Source organism: Gavialis gangeticus, unplaced genomic scaffold, assembly GCF_001723915.1.
Source record: "Gavialis gangeticus isolate Ggan-Ray unplaced genomic scaffold, GavGan_comp1, whole genome shotgun sequence".
Classification (NCBI taxonomy): Eukaryota; Metazoa; Chordata; order Crocodylia; family Gavialidae; genus Gavialis; species Gavialis gangeticus.
Window position 1 is genome coordinate 26,539,268 of NW_017729025.1, and position 24,626 is coordinate 26,563,893.

Genomic DNA, 24,626 nt, shown 5'->3' on the forward strand with positions numbered 1-24,626 from the left:
AGTGTGAGGTTCTTATATTTTCTTCTGCCTATGTGTATGGTCTATCCCACTGTCAGGCTGATAGTGCCATGAACATGTGTACAGATGCACAACCTGTAAATTTATCCTAAAAATGTCAATAGGGAATATATACACATTATATGTTCAGATGAACTATTTTATCTAATGTGACTCACTCAGAACACTATAACCTTGATCATCCAAATGTCATGGGAGACACTGAATAAGCTCATGCAGTCAAGGTTTCGACTAACTCGGAATTTTCAAGGCACTAGATGCTGGGAGACATTACATTGTTTTGGATTACTGGAAGCCTTGAGTCAGAAAGCTTTGGATTAACTGTGTCTGTGTTGTGAATATCTTATCTCAGACCACTGAAATGAATGTGCTAAAGTCAAGCAAAAACATTCTTCAAAAAAATACAAATCACTTCTTCACCAAAAAAAAATCCATTATTGTTAAAACACATTCACACCCTGTCCCAGGCTTCCTTTTTTAGTTTCTGCTGCTTGCATTTCCTTATTGATTATTGATGGCACCTCTCACTTCATTACCATTTGAATGCACATCTTTGAGCTGTTAATTTCCTCTTGTTATGTGTTCTGGGCATATTCCACATATTGTGCTCAGCGGGTTTTTGCCCTAATGTGTCAGGAGACCACTGGGGATGACTGAGTAGTTCATTCTTTGTGCTGATACAATTTTTGTCCTCTTTGTTCACATCTCCATCCAGGGTTACATTTATGTTTGTTGTTTCTCTCATGCTTAGGCTTGCCCACTAGAGACTTCACTGAGATCATTAATGCATTTCACTCAATAACCACCAGGTGGTAATGATTTTTGATCATTGCTACTGTGACACAATGCAAAGTTGTAACCTAGAGGTGAATTTGTTTTTGTAAAAAGTGGTATCCATCTCTAAAAAATGGTTTGCATTACTGTATCTTAATACATTGTTGTTTATGTAAAGTGGCCACGCACATTTTGTAATCTAACCATTTATTTTTTTACCCTAATACATGCATTGCAATACATTTGCTTACTTATTTTGTGTGCAGTTTTTATTTCTACTGGTAATGCCCTTTTAGAAATACTTCGTTTTAAAATTAATATCAAAAGATTTTTCCCAGAGAGAAAATAAGCATGGATAAAGCATAATATTATCAGTAATCAGAGAATTAAAAATTAACCCCCACAGACAAGTGCTGCTTTGGAGTATTTCGTGCAAATCATTATATTTACTGTGTAACTGTTGCTCTTGTTTGATTTTGATTCTAGATCTGGCATCACTATTGTGTAATCAATAGTTAATAACAAATTATGTTGAAGAAGATTGGTTATTTTTCTTTTCATTTTCAGTATATTTTTTTTGGATAACATCAGTCATTTGAAGGACTTGGTTAACTTAATCATAGTATGAGTGTTTATTTGCTGCAGCAATCACAGTCGTTCATAGATAATTCTCTTTGGCTTGTCATGCTGAGATTTCTCGAAATGCTTTGAGAAATGGTTTACTTGGACAGCAGGATTTCTCTGTTAAAAATCCTTCAAAATGTTACACAAATTTGAATGTAGAAAAGTTTAATTTTGGAGAGAGAACCCGGGACACCTTGTGCATGTTTGTCTATCTGACCACACTCTTCTCTGCATTAGATCCAGCTGAAACTTGTTTGTTTTCTGTGACTGGTTATGGAAGTATCTGATTATAATTTTCCATTGATATTCTTGCCAATTTGTAACTGCAGTGTTATCATATAATTCTGACCAGAACTCCTCTCTCTTTTCTGAAATCTCAGTCTGAAACTTATGTTTGTATTTTTCTGCCATTTCCTCTGTATTGAATGTGCTTGTCCTTTATAAGGCAGAAGATAAATTTGCACTTCCCCTTGGTGTGTTTGGTTTGAATAAATATAAACACACACTTCTTCATGGCATTGTTGTTCTGTAGCTCAAAGTGGGAAGGTATTTGAATTATACTTCTGAGAACATGGCCATCTTTTGAAAATTGTGGACATATTCTAAAAAAGCAACTCACTCCTAATTTTTAATGATTCCATTTTGGAGTGCCCAAATTGTGACACACTGAAAGGACTGATTTTCAGAAGAGAGGGACTCAGGCTTTCTGAAAATAAGGCTTCATAATGAATGTTTCATGATTAGGAACTGGCTGCTGAGGAACTCAGAGTCACTTGTTACCTTTGAGTCTAGAACCCTATTTGCAAATATTCTTAGACGTTATCATAGAAAAGTAGGGTTGGAAGGGATGCTGAGAGAAGATCTAGTACAAGCCCTTGCTTAGGGCAGGGACACCTCCATCTAAATCACCCCAGCCAAATGTATGGTTAACCTGTTCTTATACAATGTCTCTAGCTGATGTATTCTAGTAGAATACATTACATACATCGAGTTAGAAACATTTTCTTAATATCTAATTTAAATAACATTTCTTGCAATTTAAGGCCATTACTTCTCTGTGACCAAAGAGGACAAAATAAGAAGAGTTGATCACCATCCTACTTATAATTACTCTTTTTGTATATGAAGACTTTTAACAAATTCCCCCTCAGTTTTTTGTTGGCCAGATTAAATAATCCTGGTTATTGGATTAAATAATCCTGGTTAACAACCTTTTCTCACATGTCATGCTTTCTAGATTACTCATCATTATTTTATTGCTCTTCTCTGGTCTCCTTCCAATTTGTTCACATCTTTCTTGAAGTGAAGTGCCCAGAACTGGACCTATTATCCCAGGTGAGGCTTTACCATTACTGAATAGAGTAGAACAGTGGTTTTCAGACCACTTTTGAGACTCATGGCATCCTCTCATTAGACTCAAGCCACCCCTCAGAAAATCCCAGCTTGTAATGTTCACTTGTTTTTTGAATATACAAAAAAGAGCAGTTCTGCAGTTTCAGAGAGCTCAGAAGGACCACAACAGGTCAGAATGTATTTAACACTTCGTATTCTTCCTTGAAATCTCTGAGTTTATCTTGTGAAATGTGTTTGTACGCTAACAGTGCTAACGTTGCGTGGCACCCCTGGGGAACATATACACATAATATGTTCAGATTAACTATTTTATTTAATGTGACTCATGCTCCTACTTGCATGGTCTCCCACCGCCTCACTGCAAAAGATCTCAAGGCACCCCAGGGTGGCACAACACCCTGATTGAGAATCACTGGAGAAGAAGAATCACTTCTGGTGACTACTTATGACTAGGGACCTATTCAAATTACGACTTCACAGATCTCATGGAAATTGTGAAATCAGGCAATCTCTGTGAAATCTGAAGGAAAAACACTTAAAAATAAAGTGCTGGCTCCACAGTGGAAGCCAATAGTTCAAATTGGGCTGCCCACATGAAAATGAGCAGGCAAGATAGCTGCTGCCTCACCCCTTATCACTGATTGGCTGAGAGGGCTGCCTGTTACACAGCCCTGCCCCTCTGCACCCAATCAGCAGTGAAGGGTGGGGCTGTATGATGGACAGCCCTTTTCACCAATCAGCAGTGGGGGTGGGGCCATCAGGTGACCTCTGCCGATCAGAGAAATGGGGTGGCACCAAGATAAGCCCATGACAATGACTGCAGAGTCCATGATCTCCCCGTGAAGTTGGCCAGCCGCTGCCTAGAGTTGAGCAGATCCCTATTTATGACACCCCTGTTAATACATCCCAGTATACTTTTAGGCTTTTCGCAATAATATCACACAGCTTTTATAAGTTATTTTGGTTTTCCTGTTTTGTTTTGTTCTCTTGTAAGTTTATTTTATAAATTGTTTTGCTTTCTTCTATAAACTCCCCTGAGCCTTTGTCGGAAAGCATGGCATATAAATCAAATTAGCCTCATATTCACGTTGTAATCCACTATGACCCCAAGATCCTTTTCTGAAATACAACAGCCTAGCCAGTCATTCCTTATTTTGTGTTTGTTCATTTGTTTCATCCTAAAGGCAGTACTTTTTGCTGGTCCTTAGTGAATTTAATCTGATTTATTGCAGACTATTTTTCCAATATATCAGTGTCATTTTGAATCCTAATCCTGACCTCCAAAGTATCTGTTATCCCATCCATCTTGCTGCGGTCTTAAAAAAAACTAAGCGTTTTCACAATTCTATCCTCCATGAACAGTACTGGATCCATCTGATATCTGAGGGATCCCACTTGATACCTCTTCATGGTTTGACTCTAAGCCTTTGATAACTATTCTTTGAACATGATAATCCAATCAGTCATGTAACTTTATAATAATTTCATTTTGACCATATTTCCTTAGTTTACTTCCAGTAATGTGATGGGAGACCATGTCAGAAACCTCTCTAAAGATGAGGTATATCACATTTAGAGCTCTCCCCATATTACCAAAGCCAGTAACCTTGTCACAGAAGGAAACCAGGTTGGGTAAGCATGACTGGTCTTCCCAAATCCATCTCAGCTATTCCTTATAATCTTATTATCCTCTAGATGCTTAGAAACAGACTTTTTAAAGATAACATCTTTCCAGGTATTGAATTTAGATTGACTGGTTTGTAGTTTCATGTTCCCTTTATTTTAAAGATAGATGCTATGGCTGTGTAAAGCTTTGGTCCCTGATTTGATTCAGCAGAGATTTGGCCTGATTTGATGGCCAGATCTCCAGATCCAAATCAAATCAGAGAACCCTTTAATCTCTCCGAATTGAACTGGAACCCTCTGAATCGATTTGGAGAGATTCAGAGATTTGGACACAGGCACAGCTTTAAATGTTTTTTCTACATACCTCTAGGTAGCAGGGGCTCGTGAGTGCTGTGATGCTGGGGTGCATGGAGTGTTTCACAGGAGCATGGGGGGCTCGCCAGCGCGCTTGGCAGCAGACCTGGAAGTGGACCAGAAGCACGCTGGTACTTCCAGTCCATTTCTGGGTTTGCTGCCGAGCACACAGAGGGCCCCCCCGCACTCCTGGGGGATGCTCCATGTGCCCCAGCATTGCAGTGATCATGACCACGCCTGCTACTTCAAGGTACGTAGAAAAAACTTTTAAAGCTGTGTCTATGTCTGAATCGCTGATTCTCTGAATCAGCATCAAATTTTTTGGCCAACTCAAATCAGGGACAGTGATCCTAATCAACGAATTGAATCACTGTCCCTGATTTAGGCCGAATCCAAATTGAATAGGGCCAGCTTCGCACACCCCTAATGGACAGTATGTTGCCCTTTTCTGATCTGGGACCTTATTTTATCTCCATGAGTTTACAAACATGATAGCCAGCAATTCTGCCATTACTTTAGCCAATTCCTTGTGCTTTCTAGGAGGTCTAGATTTAGAAACAGTCGTCTTCTATCAGTAATCTCTAATCTGTCTTTTCCCACTGTAGGCTGATTATCTGCTTTCCTGTCTTTGCCATTATCTGTGCTTGTCATCTGATAATGGACACTTTTTGTGAAGACTAAAGTATTATAAGCACATCAGTCTTCTCTGCATCATCCATTATCATCTTTCTCTCTCTATTCTGCAATGGGCTTACAGTTTCCATGGTCTTCCTTTTACTTCTAGCATACTTATAGAATGTCTTTTCATTGTCTTTTATGTCTCCTGCCAGTTGTCTCTGCATTTGTACCTTGGTCTTCCTGATTTTTGTCTCTGCATGCTTGTAATATACTCTTATGCTCATACTTTTACTTTTTGTAAGATTCCTTTCTGAATTTCAACTACTTGAAGAGTTCACCAGTTCAGGCAAGCTGGTCTCTTGCTGTGCTTTCTGTCCTTCCTTTACATCTGGATAGCCCTTAATATTGCCTCTTCTAAGACACCACCAACTCATTTAGACTCTTTTTCCCCTTAGACCAGTCTCCCATGGGATTCTGCTCCCCAGTTATTTTAGTTTGTTAACTGGGTTTTGGGGTTTTTTTGTAATTCAATGTTTTTACTTCACTCCTTCCTTTCCTTTGGATTGTGAACTATATAATTTAATGACCACCGTCACCCGAGCTGTTTTCCTCCTTCATGTTCTCAGCGAACTTCCCCTATTAGTGAGCAACAAAACAAGAACTTTCCCTCCTCCACACCATATTGTTTTCTCCTATACAAAAAATTGTCCCTAGCACAATTCAAAATTTTTCTCAGCTGTCTCTTAACTACTGTTCCCCTCTCAGCAGATATCATGGTAACTAAAATCCACCATAAAAACAGGTTCTGTGATGTAGATCATTCAGTTGGTTGTTAAAAAAAGCCTCATCTACCTGGTTTGGTGGTCTACCATGGCATCACCCTTTCTATTTTCCCCTTTTATCTTAACCCAGAGTCTTTCAACAGTTTGGTCCCTCTTCATTCTATACTTCATAATAACTATATTTATCTTTCATTTATGTATAGATACTTCCTCCTTTTTTCCCCTGCCTATCCTTCCTGAACAAGTTATATCCATCCATGACAAATGTTCCAGTCAAGGGAACTATTCAAGTGAGCCTGAGTTATCCCAGGTAGATCATAATTCTGTTGCATATTAGGACATTTAGTTTTTGCTGTTTATTTCCCATGCTTGCATTAGTACTTAAGCATCTTAGATGACTAGCTGATTGGCCCTCTAGTTTCCCTATTCCAGTCCCATTAATATTCCTCATAATATCTCCTCTTCCTAGTCCTTTATCTAGGTTGCCTTACTTTGGTCTCTGTCCCTCTGCGAACCTAGCTTAAAGTCCTCTGCACGATAGCAAGATGGAAGACACCTAGATCATCCAGCCAATTTCCTTGCCCAGTGCTAGGTTATAACTTGCAGAACATTTTATAGCATTTGTCCTAGCTGGTTATAAAAGTACCAAGCAAAGGGTGCTTCCACCACTGGATAAATTTGTTCATCTTTGCTATTTTTTAGTTTTCATGTCATTATAAGGTGTTAACCTTTGTCACCTTTGAGCTAATCAGTAGATCATTAGATCTTGTTTGTAAGTCAGTTTCTCCAGCCCTTGATCCTTTAGGTCTGTGATTCCCATAGGGTGCGCTGTGAGAGCAATGGAAGTGTGCTGAAAGATCCCCTTGTGCTATCCTCCCCTGTTCAGCATCCTGAGCCTGCCCCAGCTACTCCAGTGGCACTTGTGGCTGCTCCTCTGGGACTTCTGTCTCACCCTATCTCACCACCAGGCAGCCTCTCTGTTGGTTCCCTCTGTGTTCCCAGAAGTGTGCTCTGCTGCGAGCCGACCAACGCACAGATGGAGATGTGCTATGCAGCCCAGTTCATCCCCTCCACTCCTCCCGCACTCCCAGGAGGGGCTGCAGGGTTGGTCACCAGCATGGGAGATTTTGCAGGGGCAGCTTCAGCAGTGGGGATTGCCCTGGCCCCTTGAGGTACAGACCAGGGGCTGGGAGGGGGCAGACAGTGGAAAGAGCAGGGCACAATAAATAGCACCAGCTAGATCAGTGATTCTCATCTTTTTTAGCTTCAAGACCCCCCCCCCCCCCATGTCTTTTCAGATTTTCAATCTCTATGAGTGATTCTCAGCTGGGGTGTTGCAAAATCCAGGAAAGTTGTGGATTTTTTTTAACAGTACCTCTCAACACTGACATGATTTCTTTTGGCAGAAGAAAGGAATATGTTATATGTTTGGGAAAAAAACCCACCTTTTTGGGTGTAAGGGTGAAGTGTGCCTCTAATCTTAATTGGGAAAAAGTGTGCCTCGGGAATCAAAAGCTGGTGAAACACTGCTTTAGGTTGTTTTTTGTTGTTTTTGTTTTTCTGTGAATTCCCTCTGGCTTGTCAAATATCTTTGGGAAAATGGTTCCCAGAAATAGTATTCTAGGTGCAGATACCCTAGGGCCACATGGAGAAGTATTTAATCTCCCTGCTTTGAAGTGTAATGCCTTGTTTATTAAGTTAAAGAGTGCTTGGTTTTGCTTGCCGGGTGACCCTGCAACTTCCAGATTTGAAGGAAAATTTAATCCTGGGTCTCTTTTAGCACGATGGTTTCTCATGTTTCTTCCTTGTAATGAATAGTGTGGGATAGTATTGAATCCCTTTTCCCTAAATATATTTGGTTGAATTTTCCAAGGTTTATCAAACTTCGTCCCCATCCTTCTATTCCTTCTAGATCCCTTTGAATTATTTCTCTGTCCCATAGGCCGCAGAATGGGGTGGGCCACCTGGGCCATGGCCCAACCAACTTTTAGCACGTTAATTTAGCCAGCTATGCAGTTGAAAAATAGCTATCCAGTTTTAACAGGAACGACAATTGTGCATTTGTGGGTTATATACATTAACACGCTAAAAGTTGGTTGGGCCATGCCCTGGGTGGCCCACCCCGTTCTGCGGCCTATGCTCTGTACTGACTGTTGCATCCAACTCCTTCCATCAGTGAATTTCACATAAAAATGATACTCCCAGTCAGCTTGAATTCATTTTCAAATGTAAAGGAGAACAAGAGAAAGCCTGATTCTTCCTCAGGTCTCCCACTTCCTGGGTAAGTGTTGTAACCAGGCACCAGGCACAAATGCAAAACATAGGCATTGTTGCCCATCTTCCTCTTTACTGTTACCTAAAACATTATCTTCCCCTTTCAAAAAAGTTGCTTAGGAAATATAAATGTTGGTAAAAAAAAAGGCTGCAGAGTATAAATAGAGGGTAAAAGTAAGAGTATTATTAATTAAGAAGTGCCATGCAAACTAAAAATAAGCATACAAAATAAACAGAAAGTTCTAAAACACGAGAAGTACATGACTAATATAGGGAGTCCTTGAGAAACAAAGAACACAAAGTTAATACAGAGTCTTGGAAAGAAAATGTTTTGGTTTAAGGTGAAATTGTAAATTGTATTAACAAACTGTAAAGCTTTTTTTGTTAAAATGAATCTAAGTAGCTGATGCACATTATCAGGTTTAATATGACAGGTCAACTAGTAAAACTAGAATTGTATGATAAAGGGCGTTGTTTGGAAATCAGAGTCTTTGGATTTAAAGTGCATCCTGGCACTCTTTCACTGCCTACACTGCTTAATTAATTGTGCCTTACTAAAGTGATGTAATTTTTTATTTTCTGATTTTGCCATACTCATATAGAAGGTTTAACTTAGCATGAATGTTATTTAACACAATTTCCTAAAAATTCTTTAAATCTCAGCATTTTGCAATTAAGTCTTTTAGTGTCCTTACTGTAAAAAAATGAGGCCAATTGCAACTAAATCTGATAAGATAACAGTAATGTAAACACTCAAATTAAATAATAAGAAAAACTGATCAAACTGGCAACACTAACGTAGGATGTGTAGGCAGCACTCAGGGTAAGCAAGAAGGCGCCTGACTGTAACCTCTTCCGAGGAGTCCCTGGTTCTAGCCCCTGCTGCTGGGACTGTATGTGCACTTTACATTTACACAATCATTAAAATCATAGAATCATAGAAAGTTAGGGTTGGAAGGGACCTCAGGAGATCATCTAGTCCAACCCCCTGCTCAAATCAGGGCCATCCCCAACTAGATCATCCCAGCCAAAGCTTTGTCTAGCCAGGTCTTTAAAACCTCTGAGGGTGGAGAGTCCACAACCTCTCTCGGTAACCTGTTCCAGTGTTTTACTACCCTCTTAGTGAGAAAGCTCTTTCTAATATCTAACCTAAACTTCTCGCTGCAACTTGAGACCATTATTCCTTGTTCTGTCATCTGTCACCACTGAAAACAGTCTAGCTCTATCCTCTTTCAAACCACCCCTTCAGGTAGATGAAGGATGCTATTCAATCCCCTCTAAGTCTTCTCTGGACTAAATAAGTCCAGTTCCCCCAGCCTCTCTTCATAAGTCTCAGTCCCAAAATCATCCACTGGATTCTCTCCAATTTGTCACATCTGTGAAAAAGAAAGAATAACCCTAACAGCAGAGACTGGAACTCAGGATTCCCTTCATGCATCCTTCCAAGGCCATTGAGGCAGGCTCCTTGTTGCCTCCTTGTTTTCTGACACTTGCACTCTTGGATGCCCAGTGACCCAGCCTTAAAATGAGAGTTGGAGGGCATCCTTCTCTAGCCTGTTGTATAGCTTGGTGGTTAGGACGTTTTGGGAAATGGATGACGTGAAATTCAAATCCCGTACCACTTTCTGCCTGAGTACATTAATCACTAGGGAGAATAATATGACTTGCAGACAGAAGGAAGAGTGAAAGGAAAAAAGACCAGAGATTTATAATAAGATCAGGAAAAACAAGTTTGCATAATTGAGAGTCATTCTTAGGAAGAATTAACAGACCTTTAATAAGGGAAGACACAAAACAGAAGGATGCACTTGAGAGCAAGGTATATGACATGGACCTAACGTTGAGGATGATCCTGATGGGAGCAGAAAATAACCTACTGATGATGATTCATGTCAGAACAGATGATATAGCCAGGTATTCATTGACAGCAAAGAAAACTGTGCTAGGCTGGGGAAAGCATTTAAAGAAGCACAAGTTCATGTGATCTTCAGTAGGATTCTGCATGTCCTGAGAAGAACAGGGCACAGGCATAACAAGCAATGTTCCCTCTAAGGAGTAGCAGTCCGTGAGCGTGCTGCTTTGGTGCGGTGTGGGACATTTACTCCTCACCTGGGGCAGGCAGTGGGGGCTGGGGCCTGGGGGCTAAGGGTCTGGGGGCCGGGGCCTGGGCCAGGGGCCTGGCGTGGGCTCTGCTGGCTCCAGGACATGGCTCTGCTCCCCCGCATCACCTCGGGGAGCAAGGGGGCACATGGCGTCAGGGCCGGGGAGTGGAGCACTTCCCTGGAGCCAGTGGAGCCTCACTCGGGGCTCCTCCCTGAGGTGAGGCAAGGCAGGGATGGAGGCTGGGGGCTGGCACAGGTCTGCCGGCTCTGGGGAACTGCTCTGTGGGCTCTGCCAGCTCCAGAGAACTGCTCCACTCCCCAGCCCTGACTCCACGTGCCTCCTCGCTCCCCGAGGCAAAGTTGGGGAATGGAGCAGTTCCCTGGAGCCGGCAGAGCCCGTGTCAGGCTCCCGCCTCTGCCAGCGCCTCAGGGAGGAGCTTACCTTCTATGTCCCACAACGCAGCCCAGCTCCTATCCTGGCGGGTGCATGGCCTGCAAAAGTTTGTGTGCAGCTGTGCACATGTGCACCTCACAGGGAACTTTGATGACAAGATAATGAAGATTAGTGGTGCCTAAGGATTGGTGCTATCAGTAAGATTTTGGGATGCTGGACCCCTAGCAGACTTTCACAGAGAGAGGACTTTTTATCTGTAATGGGTTCCACTTGAGGCAATGGGGAAATAGCCAGTTTACTAAGAAAAATTTAAAACTAGGAAGCAGGGGAGAAGATTGAGAGAACCAACTATATCTAAACTCTTGGAAGAATTATACTAGAGGAGAAAAATGGGCTAAATGAGAATGTAGCTACTGACAAGGTTCATCAAAGATAGGAAGAGAAATAGATTGCAATAATTTTGATGAAAATGGAAGTCAAGCAGGTATTTCCAGCAGTAAATTTATTGTGCATATTTCAGCTGGGACTTCTGATAAGTCAGGATAGAAATTACTGCATTATTAGCTCACCAGTGTAGGGAGTCTAAGCAATAAAATAGAGGAACTATATTTCCTGGAGTGGAATATGAATTTGGACACTATCGAAATTTGGGAGTTATCAGAATGGAGAGGATAGTAGTGGTGTTTCTGAGCAACTGATCTTGGAACCCATGCTGTTTAATATTTTTTTTAACAGCCTTTGGTACAAGAACTCAATGTATGCTTATTAAAGTCGTGGCTGATACAAAGATGGATGGTACTGCCAATAAGGAGGCCTGGATTATTGATAGGAAGCATTAGATAACCTTGTGGTACTGGTATGAAGCTTAATCATGCAGTTTGTGTGTGCAGTTAGGTCATGTAGTTTGGGAAAAATACCAAGATATAAGATATAAGCTATATTGACTGGATGGTCATGTGCAGTCAGTGTGATGTGGCAATGAAAAAAGACTAATGAAATAATAGGGTGGGTATGTTTAAAAGAGACAAGGAAGTATTAGTGCCACTGTTAAAGGAATTCATAAGAACCTGTTTCGAATGTCACATACAGTACTAGTCACCAGGGGTCAAAGAAGATAAATTTAAGCTGGAACATGCATGGGTTTGGCAGGATTTGATCTTTATCACTAACATCGACAAATGTCTATTTAAATGCACACTCACTGACAGATGGAAAAACATTTCCACCAGTAAGAATAGAAAATTATAGAATGGGGATGTAGGAAAAAAAATCCAGGATGGGGACTGGGGATAAGGATATCTGGGATGAGGGTGCTATGTGCACGTGCACACACATGGCAGCTGCTGCAGGTGGAGCAGGAGGAGCCTGGCCTGCACTGCCCACATGCTACTCCTCTGGCAGCGGTGCAGGCAGCCAGTGCAGGAGCTGGGGGCCATGCTGGGAGGGTTGTGCTGAGAGTGGGGGTTGGTGGGATGCTGGCTGCTGGCAAAAGAGTTTGGAGGCAGGGACGATGCTGCAGGGTCCCACCTCCAAGGGGCAGGGCTGTTGGCAGCCAGGAGTATGGTGCTGCCAGCCACTCACTCTGCCCAGGTCCCAGCCAGGGATGGGGTACCCAGCACCTGCTGAGCCTGGCCTGGTCAGGGCAGGGTGCCAGACCCCTGCTGGGCCTAGTCTGGGCCCTGCCCCTGTGGTCCGTTCTGTGAGAGTGAAGTCTCCAGCCTGGTACGAACGTACTAGCAAATGAAGGGAATAATTCAAAGCAGGTATGCTTTATTGATTTATAGATATTTACTTTTTATATTTTGACATGTGATTTTATAAAGCTTTTACCAGTATATTGTCATTACTAACTTGGCACTCTCCACCCCTAATTTTGCGCAATCCTGAAAATTTAAATTGATAAAAATAGAAAGAAATGTTTAAAGATAAACCTCAATTTAGCTATCAAAATTATTGAAAAATAAAAATTGAATTTGCCAAGCCTAAACATGTGTAAAAGTGGTCACTGGAATGGTTAGTGAAATGGCTGCCTGTGAACACAGCTGCCAGGACTTGGCCTGGGAGGGTCGTTCTGATCATGAGTCCTTATGTTTCCTAGGCTACCGGCCTAAAGATGGGTACCACCACCAATCCTCAGATATCATTAGGCAGCTCTCTTTCAAACTGGGAGTAGACGTTGTGAATCACAATGGAACAGAGATGCCTAACAGGCAGTGTAAGTCAAATACCAAAGTGCCAGAGTGTGGGCATTCATACACAACTTAGTATGTCCTAATGTCTACCACTAGGCACCTCTGGGCTTTTAGAATAGTAGAGGCACGTATTTCTCCCCCTCCTATGCACAGAGTGCCTAGGCGTCTAAATCTGAATCATCCCTAAGTGTCTTTCAAGTCTCTCCATTGACTGTAGAGGGGATCCTAAGTGCCTAGGATCACCTAAGTGAGTTGAATTGCCCTCCAGAGCAAGGGGAGGAATATTTAAGTGTTGCAGTGCTTAGTAGAGGCAATGAAGGAACCAGTTTGAATTTTAGCTCTGGTCCTTATTACATTACACATCGAACAAACAAACAAGGTGGTTCCTACCCCAGAGAATCCATAATCTATGCAGCAGGTAAATCAACTGATGAATAATGGAGGAAGAACAAGGTAAAAAATTGGTGCTTTCTAACAAATGCTTTGTGATGACATTTTAATGAGAAAAGTATATTTTTGTCTTTCTCTCTGGTATTCCTAGTTCATTGAAATTAGTAATATTCAGAAACTGATATTTTATTCAGAAATACCTGAATAGCCCAACCATGTGTTAAAATGAATTTAGTACCATTAACACAGTATAATGGGAAATGATTTCGTACAAATGTCACTTTGGGAATGAAAACACTTTTAGTTGTTAGGCTCCATCATTTTTGCAGTTAGCAAATATTTCAATTTACACTGTTATAGAACCAAGGACATAGAGCAGGAAGTGTGATATGTTATCTGCTGCCAATTACGTAAGCTCATGATACATAACTTATTGCAAAAAGTAGGGTCATGACTCCTAAACCAGCTTCTTTTGAAGTGGTAGGTCTTCATAAAGCCTTTCTACATATTTGTGTGCTTCCCTGGGTTAACTCTTAACAGAATTTAACTCAATATTTATGAAAATTAAATATTAAAAAATGAGATGTGTATCCATCCTTCCTAATGCAGAGGGTTTATCTGAGATTTTGAGAGGTTCCCATTCCTTGAAAACTTTTACCCTTTCAAAAATGTTCGTATTCTCAATTGGGCTGAAAACAGGACCTTTGGAAAGTTTTCACCTTGGATACAATTATTAAAGTTCCTCTGCCTTATTCAGGGCAGGGACTGGAACATAAATTATTCATGCCCCAAGTGAATGCCCTCACCCAGCCTACTGGAACCCTAGCGGGTTGGGGGTGGGGGTTTGGAAATTTCAGTTTCTTCTTTTAATCATAGGGCTGGAAGGGACCTGCAAGATCATCAAGTCCAGTCCCCTGCCATGGGCAGGAAGTTATTGGGCTCAGACAAGCTCAACAAGGTGCTTGTCCAGTTTTATCCTGAACATCTCCAAGGATGGTGACTGCACCACCTCTGCTGGGAATGTGTTCCAGATTCTGGTGACCCTTTCAGAGAAAAAGCTTTTTCTTAAGCACAACCTGAATTTACCTTCTATTAGCTTATGCCCATTGCTCCTTGTCCTCCCTTGAGGTGCCTTCCTGAAGAGTCGTTCCCCTAGATCTTGATGGTCTCCCCTGATGTACTTATAGGCGGCTATCAAGTCACCTCTCAGCCTTCTCTTACCCCAACTGAACAGGCCCAGTTCCCAGAATCTCTCCTTATAGGGCCTATGCTCCAGGCCTCTAACAATATGGGTGGCCCTTCTTTGTACCCTCTCAAGCTTGCCCACATCCTTCTTGAAATGCAGTGCCCAGAACAGGACACAGTACTCCAGCTGTGGCCTCACCAATGCCAAACAGAGAGGGAGGAGCTCCTCCCTGGATCTGTTGAGCACACATCAGCTGATGCACACCAGAGTTCTGTTTGCCCTGCTGGCAACCTCATCGCACTGTTGGCTTATGTTCATCTTCCAGTCTATCATAACCCCCAGGTCCCATTCAGAAGCTGCGCCAGCAAGTGGGCCACCACCCATTATGTAGTTGTGGGGAAGGTTCTTCCTACACAGATGAAGAACCCTGCACTTCGCCCTGTTAAACCTCATCTGATTCCATTCAGGCCATAAATCCAGTCAGTCAAGGTTGTCCTCGGTCTTTACCCTATCCTCTGAAGTGCTTGCATTTAACCACGAATGTAATCGTTGAGCTTTCCACCCCCTTATCCAGGTCATTAATAAATATGTTAAAGAGCACGGGTCCAAACATTGATCCCTGGGGGACACCACTGGAGGCAGCCTTCCAGGATGAGGCCATCCCATCGATTACAGTGTTCTGGGATTGGCCTCTAAGCCAGTTGTCCACCCACCTCACTGTAGACTGGTCCAGCCCAGTACCCTCCAGTTTGGTTGAGAGAATCCTGTGGTAAAAAGAATCAAAGGCCTTACTGAAGTCTAAGTAAATGACATCAACCTCATGTCCCTCGTCCAGATGTTTAGTTACCCGGTTGTAGAAGGACACCAGGTTTGTCAGGCATGATCTCCCCTCAACAAAGCCATGCCAGTTACTTCTTACCACCCTGTTGGTTACCAGCTTGTAATTGATGTCCTCCTTAATAAATTTTTCAAAAATTTTACCCAGGACCAAAGTCAGACCAGCTGGTCTGTAGCTTGCAGGGTCATCCCTCTTCCCTTTTTTGAAGATGGACACCATGTTGGCCCTCTTCCAGTCATTTGGGACCATTCCCGACTTCCATGAGCTGGTTTTTGGAGCTTCCACTTAGTATATAAATAGTTAAATATTCACTGAGCTGGGAAGGGTGACTCTATAGCCTAATGATCAGGGCACTCATTTGGCAAGTGTGGGAGTGAGATTTAAGCTTCTATTCTGACAAGTCTCTAGTTATTTAAACACAGTGGGACAATGACTACAGGAGAGATTGAATAAGACCTACTCCAGAATACCCTACTAATTGATATCGGCTGCTTTTGTGGGATATAAGAGAGTGAAGTTCAAGCCTCTGGCCCAAATGAGGCAGAAGTTTGGTTTTCTATATCTCTGGTGACTTCCCTCTTCACTGGTCTATTGGCTGTTCTGGAGTGGGCGACCACTCTCAGCCTCTCTCATGCATTTTGACCAGTAATTTTAACATGGCGAATCACTTCCTGATTAAATGTTTATAAAAAACCTGGTAGGTATCTGCAAAACAGTTTGGCTTCCACAAAACAGATTTTGCACTGAAAAACCATTTAACTGGAAAATTCCCAACCATCTCTAGATAGATGTGGCTAGCGTCTTCATAGCTACATAGGTCTGTTGGCTAAATCCCCACCAGAGTGACAGCAACCCTGGTTGTTATTGGAAGCCGTTGGTCTGGAGCACTGGTCAAAGGGCAGCTCTGCTACTACTCTGCAATGCAGAAGGGCATGACTTCCAGACAAATACATGAGCATAATAGTTATGAATTAGTTCTTGCTATAAAATCCAATCATTTAGGGCTCCTACCTGCTCCACTGGATGGGGACAAAAGGGTGAAATTATGGAGAAATGAACCAAATCATCTGGACTGTGATAATTAATGTTACTTCTTTGAAAATGAAAGTTTTGAAACTTTCCTGGAAATGAGATATTATTTGCCACAATGACCCACAAGGGGTATGCTGCAACCTACATATATCGACAATTGTGCTATTACCACGCAATTCATTTTTATGAACAGTTTCCAAAACAATACAATACAACAGTGTGCTCTGGAATAAAGGCTCAGTTGGAGGCCAAACTTTATACAGATTTATTAGCAATATTTGGAAAAAGGTTGAAACATCAGGGGAAAGCAAATTGAGCAATAGAGAGGAGAGGAAGTAATGAATCTACAAAAGGAAAGCTAACAAGGATTTGATCCATTGCCCATTGAAGCCAATGGAAAGATTTCCATTGACTTCTGTGGGGTTTCAGACTAGACCCTAGAACAGAAACAGTTCTTCCTATTTCCTTTACTACTGTCTGAATATAAATTCACGTATATCATCCTGTTCATTACCAGCATCATCACTGCAACTATGGCCAAAATGTTCAGATGTGGGAACCTGTAGTTATGTATCCAAATGTTAGTATCATAGCAAAGGCAGTGCCAGCAGTACACTGGCATGGGGTCTTTTGCATACAAGGTGCCAAATCAAATGGAAGTAATATTATATAATAGTGTGGAGGGGAATCTCTACACACGACCTGCACCGGGTGCCAGAATGCTTGGCTGCTACTCTGCCAAGTCTAGATACTTAAATCAAGAGGCTTGATTTTTTCAGAGGTGCTGAACCTCTGAAAAAAGCAGCTGTCATTAATGCCAGCCTCATCTTTTAAACATCGTAATTGCTTCATTGTAAATCTAACTCGCTAAGCCCACTTTGCTTTCACCTTATTAAAAGTTCATGAATCATGTAATATTTTGATTGATGCCTTGTTTCTTGTGTATCCTTTTCCTCCACACACATTTCTTGTAAAGATAATGACCCGTCTAGGCTCTCTAGCTTAAATCTACTGTAAATAGTGCATGTTGTTACTTTTAAGCAGCTATTAAACACTTCAGTAGCTCTTAAACCATGCCAAGGAATACTTGGAATAAAAATAACAATGAATAAAGATGACTGGAAATGAGTCTGTAGGACTGAATTTGATTATATACCATTCAGAAGAGAAATTAGGTCATTACTGACTGTCAAAGCAAGTCAAGTTCCAAGGGCCAAGCGGGGCCGTGCGGTGTGTGAGTCAGAGCCCTCAGTGACCTGTCCTTACTACTGTCTGTCTGGGCTATCCATGCTTGAAATCACTCCGTTTACATTTATAATAACAGAGGCTGCTTTTCTTCTGCAAAGAACTGTTTAGATTAATTTAGCTTGCAATGGAAGAAACGTTGTTTCCCTACACCAGAAAGATTTGTTTTCACCCCACACTAGGAAAGGCCCTTTCCATTAATATCGGACACTGATGCGAAGGGAAGTAGAACAACACTTGGGGTTTTCCTGATTTTTCTATTTTTGAACCAAATTAAAACCACAGCTGTGCCTGACATGATTTAAACACTCTGTGAGCTGTCATGGCACACATGCTATATCAAGTCATCTCGTTTGCAAATCAAAAGAATGCATTTACAGTTTCCAGTCCAGTTTTCTGGTACAAATCCCACGGAAGACAATGGGAATTTGTTCTCTGTTTCCATTATGCTTTGGAGCAGGCTCCCATGTCCTAACGGCTAATTAGCACACAGTTGCTAGCATAAAGGGCTGTCGAGGGGAACTGTTCTTACCTGGTTACTTGCTTTCTGAGGCATCCTGTGTGGTTGGCTTGTTTGTATCTATGGAGATACTGGAGGCTTCTGGAGCTGTCACGCACCAACTACCTCTTCAGGATTTGCTCTAGCAACTTCCACCTACACAGAGAGATAGGATGGTGGCTGAAACTCCCTCCTGTTTGCAGCGTCTTTGCTCTGATGTATTTTGTTTGTTTAGCTACAGGCGTTAGTATTTTGATGCTCACTAGACTTCCTTGCTTAGGGGAACCAAAGGTAGAGATTCTGTTTTTAGAAGTCGGGTGTTTTAAATTTGATTGAGTAACCCTGCACATGCTTGGGACGGAGAGGTGAATGACTCAGGTAAAGGATGAGAGAGGTAGTTAGACATGTCAGTGTGAAGTCAGGCAGACCAAAGGGTAGATTTGCACCTTTATAGATTAACTAAATCAGAGATTTAGTTAAGTTTATTTCTCCAGAGGTAGTCCCTTTACAGCCTTTGATGAAGTAACCCCTCTGCTTATGATTTAGACTATAAAGGTGCAACATCTACCCTGTCTGCTGTCAGATAAAAGTTGCCATGGTTGGGCCTAGTGAGTCCCCTGCTATTCCTTTTGAAACAAGCTCTGTTCTTCTGCCTCAGAGTGAAACGTTGTTTCCACTTATCTAGAAGAGATGAGCAGATACAGAAACCAAGCAATAGTCTTGTTTGTACTTACCAGCTCTGCTGCCAGACTTTCTGGAGGCATAAGCTGCCAGAGGGCTTGCACATCTGTGTGCCTCTGGGGTAGGGACAGACATTACACATAAACCGAGTTAAGTGATCAGAAACTGGTTTAAACCCATAACAGAACAGATGTTCAGTGCACATAAACCAGTTTGAAAATGGCTGAAAATGGTTTGAGATATACCTGGTTGAATGAAGTAGATGTTAAGGATCATGAGCCAAAAAGATGACAAAGCCATAAGGGAAATATAGAGTGCCCGAGCAAGGGACTAACCTAAGAGGGATGGGGGTGTGGAGGGGAATGCAACTAGGTTATAGAAAATGCAATGTTAGGGTTAGAGGAAGGGGAAGTATCAGACTTAACTGATATGGGTCAGACTGGTTTATGCGATGTCTGTCCCCAACCCCTTGCTTGTTTTAGTTAAACCAGACTCCCTCAGTATCGTGCCATGCTCTCTGGGCTGGGTGGAGCTCTCTGCTCCACAGCAGGACTGGCCCCTCCCTCTGCTCTCTGGCTGGAGCTCTGGCAGAGACTGCAGGCATCTGCCTGGCTTCCCCCTGATCCCCCTCTCCTCTCCCCACTCCCTGCTAAGCAGGGATTATTCCCCTGTCCCCTCTGACTTACACAGACACCTCTCAGCATTAGCTAACAGACCACACACTGGCTACGGTTCATGCTGTGGCAAACGAGACAAAGGCAGAATCAACAGGTAGCTGGTAATGTTCCTCTGTTGTTTTCTTAATGGGGTGATAAACACTGAGTTGGGGGTGTTAAATGCTGTTATCAGTTCCCTGCTGGGCTGGTCAGAAGGGGTGAGGGGGGAACCTCTCCCTAATCAGAGCATCCTGCCAGAGCCTGGCCATACCTCCCCCTGAGCTCAGTACTGTGAAAGGGAAGGGAAGGCTCCTCTAGCATCCCCTGGCTTCTAGCCTGAGCCACTACAGGCACGTGCCTGCATTTCTGGGATGGCTGTATGGTTACAAACTGATTCAGCCTAGCCAGGTTAGATTAACCTGCAAAGATTGAATCCATTCAGGCTCAGTCTTTTTGAATGTCTTTCCCTAGCCCTGATGGCTGTGCTACTCAGCAGCTATGCCACTGCACAAAATGCACGCTGGAAAGGGACCAGCTGCCTAATTAACCATGGTAGCCAGGTGAAGGCATGGGAGCTTTCAGCAGACTGCCAGGCAGCCGCAGGAGCCTTAAACCACATGGCAGAGGTGGAATAGCTCTGCCAGCAAAAGGGGGAATCCTGCTGCTGTAGATGATGGGCCTTTGGGTGGAGACACACACAAACTTTTGCCTCCAGAAGTGGAGCTTTGTTGGCAAACGTTTGTAGTGTAAACTGGGAAGAAGACAGGCCTTCATGAACACTCTTGGCATTGCTGATGATCTCTAAGGAAGGATTTGTATTGGCTGTAGTTCTACAGGATACAAAATGAGGAAAGTTCTGTGGCTGGCATGAAGTGGCAGAGTGAAGATAAACATTTGTCACGACATCTACAGAAAGAGCAGTCATATTCATTTGAATTGGGTTTCATAATCGGTTTGTGTAAAGAAGTCACATGTAACATGTTTCCACCCAGTCTTTTTGGGATCAGAGAAATGAAGCCTCCCTCTGTGCATCCCCTCCTGTTGAAAGATTTGCTCAACTGTGCCTAATTTATAATGGCCAACTGGCTGCATTCTTTATGGTTTCTTTTTTCTTCTATGTGCTGGGGATTGCATAATATTTGGTATTGGGAATCAGTTAACAAGATGGCCTTCCTGAATCACTTCCAGGCTCCAGCTGCCTGCCTTCAACCTGAGCAATTGTTGCTTGTATAAAGAGAGTCTGTCTGCATTCTGGGCCTCATTTGATCCCAGACAAATCTGAACTCGTTTGACATTGATACAGCTTAAAGTATGTGGCAGTAGAATCCACCCTTGGGATTCCTGTTTTTTGAGGCTCATATGAACTTAGGAACTTGTTCAGTCAGAGGAACCTGTGGAGTAAGCCCTCCTGCTCCAACTGGATCTGTTTCTTGCTCTGTTCCTTTCATGAGATCCATTTTATCCATTGGACCTATTCAGGAACAAAGAAAACATTGTTGAGTTGCCTGTATGATTTATTTTCCTTAGTCTGAAGTTCATGAAATGGGAGGCTGCTTCCACTCATTTTTCAGCCCTTCATCATGTGCATTACCTCCAGATACTTGGAAGATGCTGGCAGATTTCACCCTGATCCTCTGCTATTTTTCATTTGGAAGCCAGAGCTGACTCTTGGGTGCCAAATTAGAAAAAAAAATGTTTATATAAAATATGCAGGGAGGTGTCCATGAATACATTTGCCATACAGATTCTGGTCAGAGTAACTTAGTCATCATTAGTTCATTTTTGTTTTTCACATTCATTGAGCTTACCAAGTTCCAGACTCTAGATGGGCATGCATTTATATACAAGTGTATAACATATTCTCATCAAACAAACTTTGGGCACATTTTAACAAATGATAAAAAAAAAGTGTTGACTGACTACAGCTGCTAATGCTTAGCACTGATCAGTCTCTATTTGAGGCTCCCAAAATGGTTTACCAGAGTAGGTATTGCAATTTCTTCCTTACTGATGTGGAAACTGAGTCACAGGAAGATCAGATTAGGCATGCCAGTTTATAAATTCTGTCATATGTAATTTCTCAAAATCACAAAGCAAGTTAGAAGCAGGAACAGGGCTAGCAACAAGACCTACTGACTCCCAGTCCACTGTTATAACCACTAGCTCATGGTACCTCCCAAGTCACTTGCTATAGTACATAGCTCTGGAATGGCTGCAAAAGATTGCTCATATACCACATAATTCCCATAGTGCCTGTAAAAGTATATAGATAAATGTATTGCTCCTATTCTGGAGATACGGCTCTTTCCTAGTGTACAATACTTCAAAACAGTTTTAATGGCACAGAGGTGCCCTTGATTGGTTCTCTGCACTGCATATGTGCAATGCAGAGCCAAATTTAGATACTGAGAAATACTGGTATCAAAATAAAGTGTGCTGAAAAAAGCAGCACAGCGCACATAGCAGCAGAGTGCACCACCTGAAACTGGAGCCTGGCTGGCCAGAGCCACGCTCTGGCTGCCAGTCAAGCTCCGTGCACCCAGATCACCACTGCTATGGCTCTGGGAGGCCCCCAGGACCCCAGGTAAGGCTGCTTACCACCTTGCCTATGTCTGCAGTGGGACCGCTCCGTATGGGCCTCTGAACAATAATTGAGGATAGCTTCATCAGAGTGCTTACCATCTAGTGAGTAAACGTGCATGTAAAGATTCTGTATTTGATGTATTACTGGTCAAACTGACTAATGGCTCTGCAAGGACTACTATGGGGATAATGTAGTAGGCCTGAGTTCTGCTCACTAAGGGTCAGATTTGATCCCTTGTGAGACCTCACTGAATTCGGTGGAAGGATCAAGGATTTAAGTAGCCTAGCATTTTGTAATGATTTTTGCAACATTAGTTTGGGCATTACACAGATAAAAGAACCATTATTCACGTGATTTCGGTGAAGGAAATGTCTGTGACTGGTTATACTGCTGGGTTATTCTGATGTTAAAGATCAGAACTGTCTTTCAAATCCTTACTCCAAAGTGGGTGTTTTGCCTGGTAGGGGCTAAATAAAAGCTGCAGGATTTGGTACTGTGTTGTTTGCTATGTGTTGCAAAAGTTTAGTTAGATGTAACCAAGTCACATGAGCAGTTTTGCCAGCTTTTTCATTGCTTTTAATTATAATGATAAATTGTGGCAGTTATTATGGTTCCTTTTAAAACATAGTAAACACAGTCATAAGGGGGAAAACAGTTTTCTTTTTATACTATAAAATATCACTGAAGTACAGTGGATTATTGGAGGCAAAGTTCCTGAAATGTTATTCTTTAACTCTCAAACCTTTAAAATATTACATGTTATTCTCTGGGGGTGGACAGTGTTTTTATTGTTCACATGTTGTGGTAAAAAAAAAGTTAGCACAAACTCAGAATACCTCAGTGCATGCATTCAAAATCAAAACATACTTTTTAGTATTACAAGTCACATTGTCCAGAGAATAACTGAAGGTTGAAGCAGTTGACCAGATATTATAATGTGATTTAAAAAAAAAACTAGCTTCATTTATTAGTGCACATACTGAATTTTTAAGTCCATACATAGTGAATAACTTGCACAACGTGAGAATGTAATTTTTCTTGCAAGTTGAATTAAAAATTGTAGAAGACTCCTTGGCAAAAGTGTTGTCCAGAAAGCACCTTGCACATTGTGGGTGCATCCAGATGAGCATGCACATGAGTTTCCCCAGGGACAAATAGCAGTGGCACATATTTGTACTGCTGCTAGTTGTCTCCAGGGAGCACACCTGGTGGGGCAGGGGAGGCTGGGCCAGTACCTGGACTGGCCCCAGCAGCCTTACCTGGGGTTCTGGGGGCCTCCCAGGGCTGTAGTGGTGGTGATCTGGGTGCACAGAGCCTGGCCAACAGCTGGAGTATGGCTCTGGTTGGCCAGACTCCAGTTTTGGGAGGTGCACTCTGCTGCCATGTGCACTGTGCTGCTGTTTTTGGTACGCTTTATTTTGAGACTGGAACTTCCCGGTATCTAAATTTGGCTTGCATTACAAACATACAGTGCAAAAAACCAAATCACATGTGCAGGGTGTGTTTTGCGGCATCTCAAAAGCCTTTGAGGTGCCACAAAGCACATGTGCATGCTCGTGTGGATGTGCCCTGTGGGTGCTACTATGAACAGTACCTGTAGCTGGTACTATCTTAAAAATGTTGGCATAATGCCTGGAGGAAGGTAGACTTTGCCATGCGAGTTGTTGATTCCCTGCTTTTTTGTTTTAGACAAACATTTCTCTTGGCTTTTTGGATTTGTACAACAAGATGGACCAATATAATGATCTTGCTGAGCAAACTTAATTGATAATTGAAGAGCTGTAGAGTTTTTCTATCTGTTATCTTTATTCATGTCCAGCTTTTCTATGTTATGTAATCTGTAACTATTTTTAAATTTAGAGAAATGGGTTGAATTTTCATAGATTAGTTCTGAAAGCCACATGTATGAATCTCCACCTTTGCATTACAATGCATGCCTTGCTCTTGTCATTTGCACCAGAAATAGAAAATGAAGGTGATCTGACATCTCCACTAATATCACATTTGGGACATTTTCTTTACTCTGTTTCTGACTCTTCACATTTTGTATCAGGGATTTTTCATAAAACATTTGCTATGACAAAACAGTAGTCCCATCAGTTTTAGTTACTTGGAAAAGCAGGTGAACAGGAGAGCTGAGAGTTCTTGGCTTTTGCGTGCTAACTTTTGCCCTATTAAGTTACTCTCACTCCTACCTCCCTTGTGTCTCCCATTGCATCTTGTCAAGACCTAGCTTATCAGCTCTTTGGAGCAAGGACTTTGTTTTCATTGTGTGTCTATCCCAGTGATTCCCAAAGAGTGTGTTGCAGGTGGAAGTGTATAAAGACAATGTGTTGGGCTGTGGAAGTCCTGACACCTGAGTGACATCCCCGAAAACCTGTGTGTGTGTGTGTGTGTGTGTGTG

General features: G+C 42.2%; 1 pseudogene; it reads right to left on the bottom strand.

Moving 5' to 3' along the window:
• Window positions 1–5,259: 5,259 nt before the first annotated feature.
• Window positions 5,260–24,626, bottom strand: part of LOC109299303 — a 31,867-nt pseudogene continuing 12,500 nt past the window's right edge.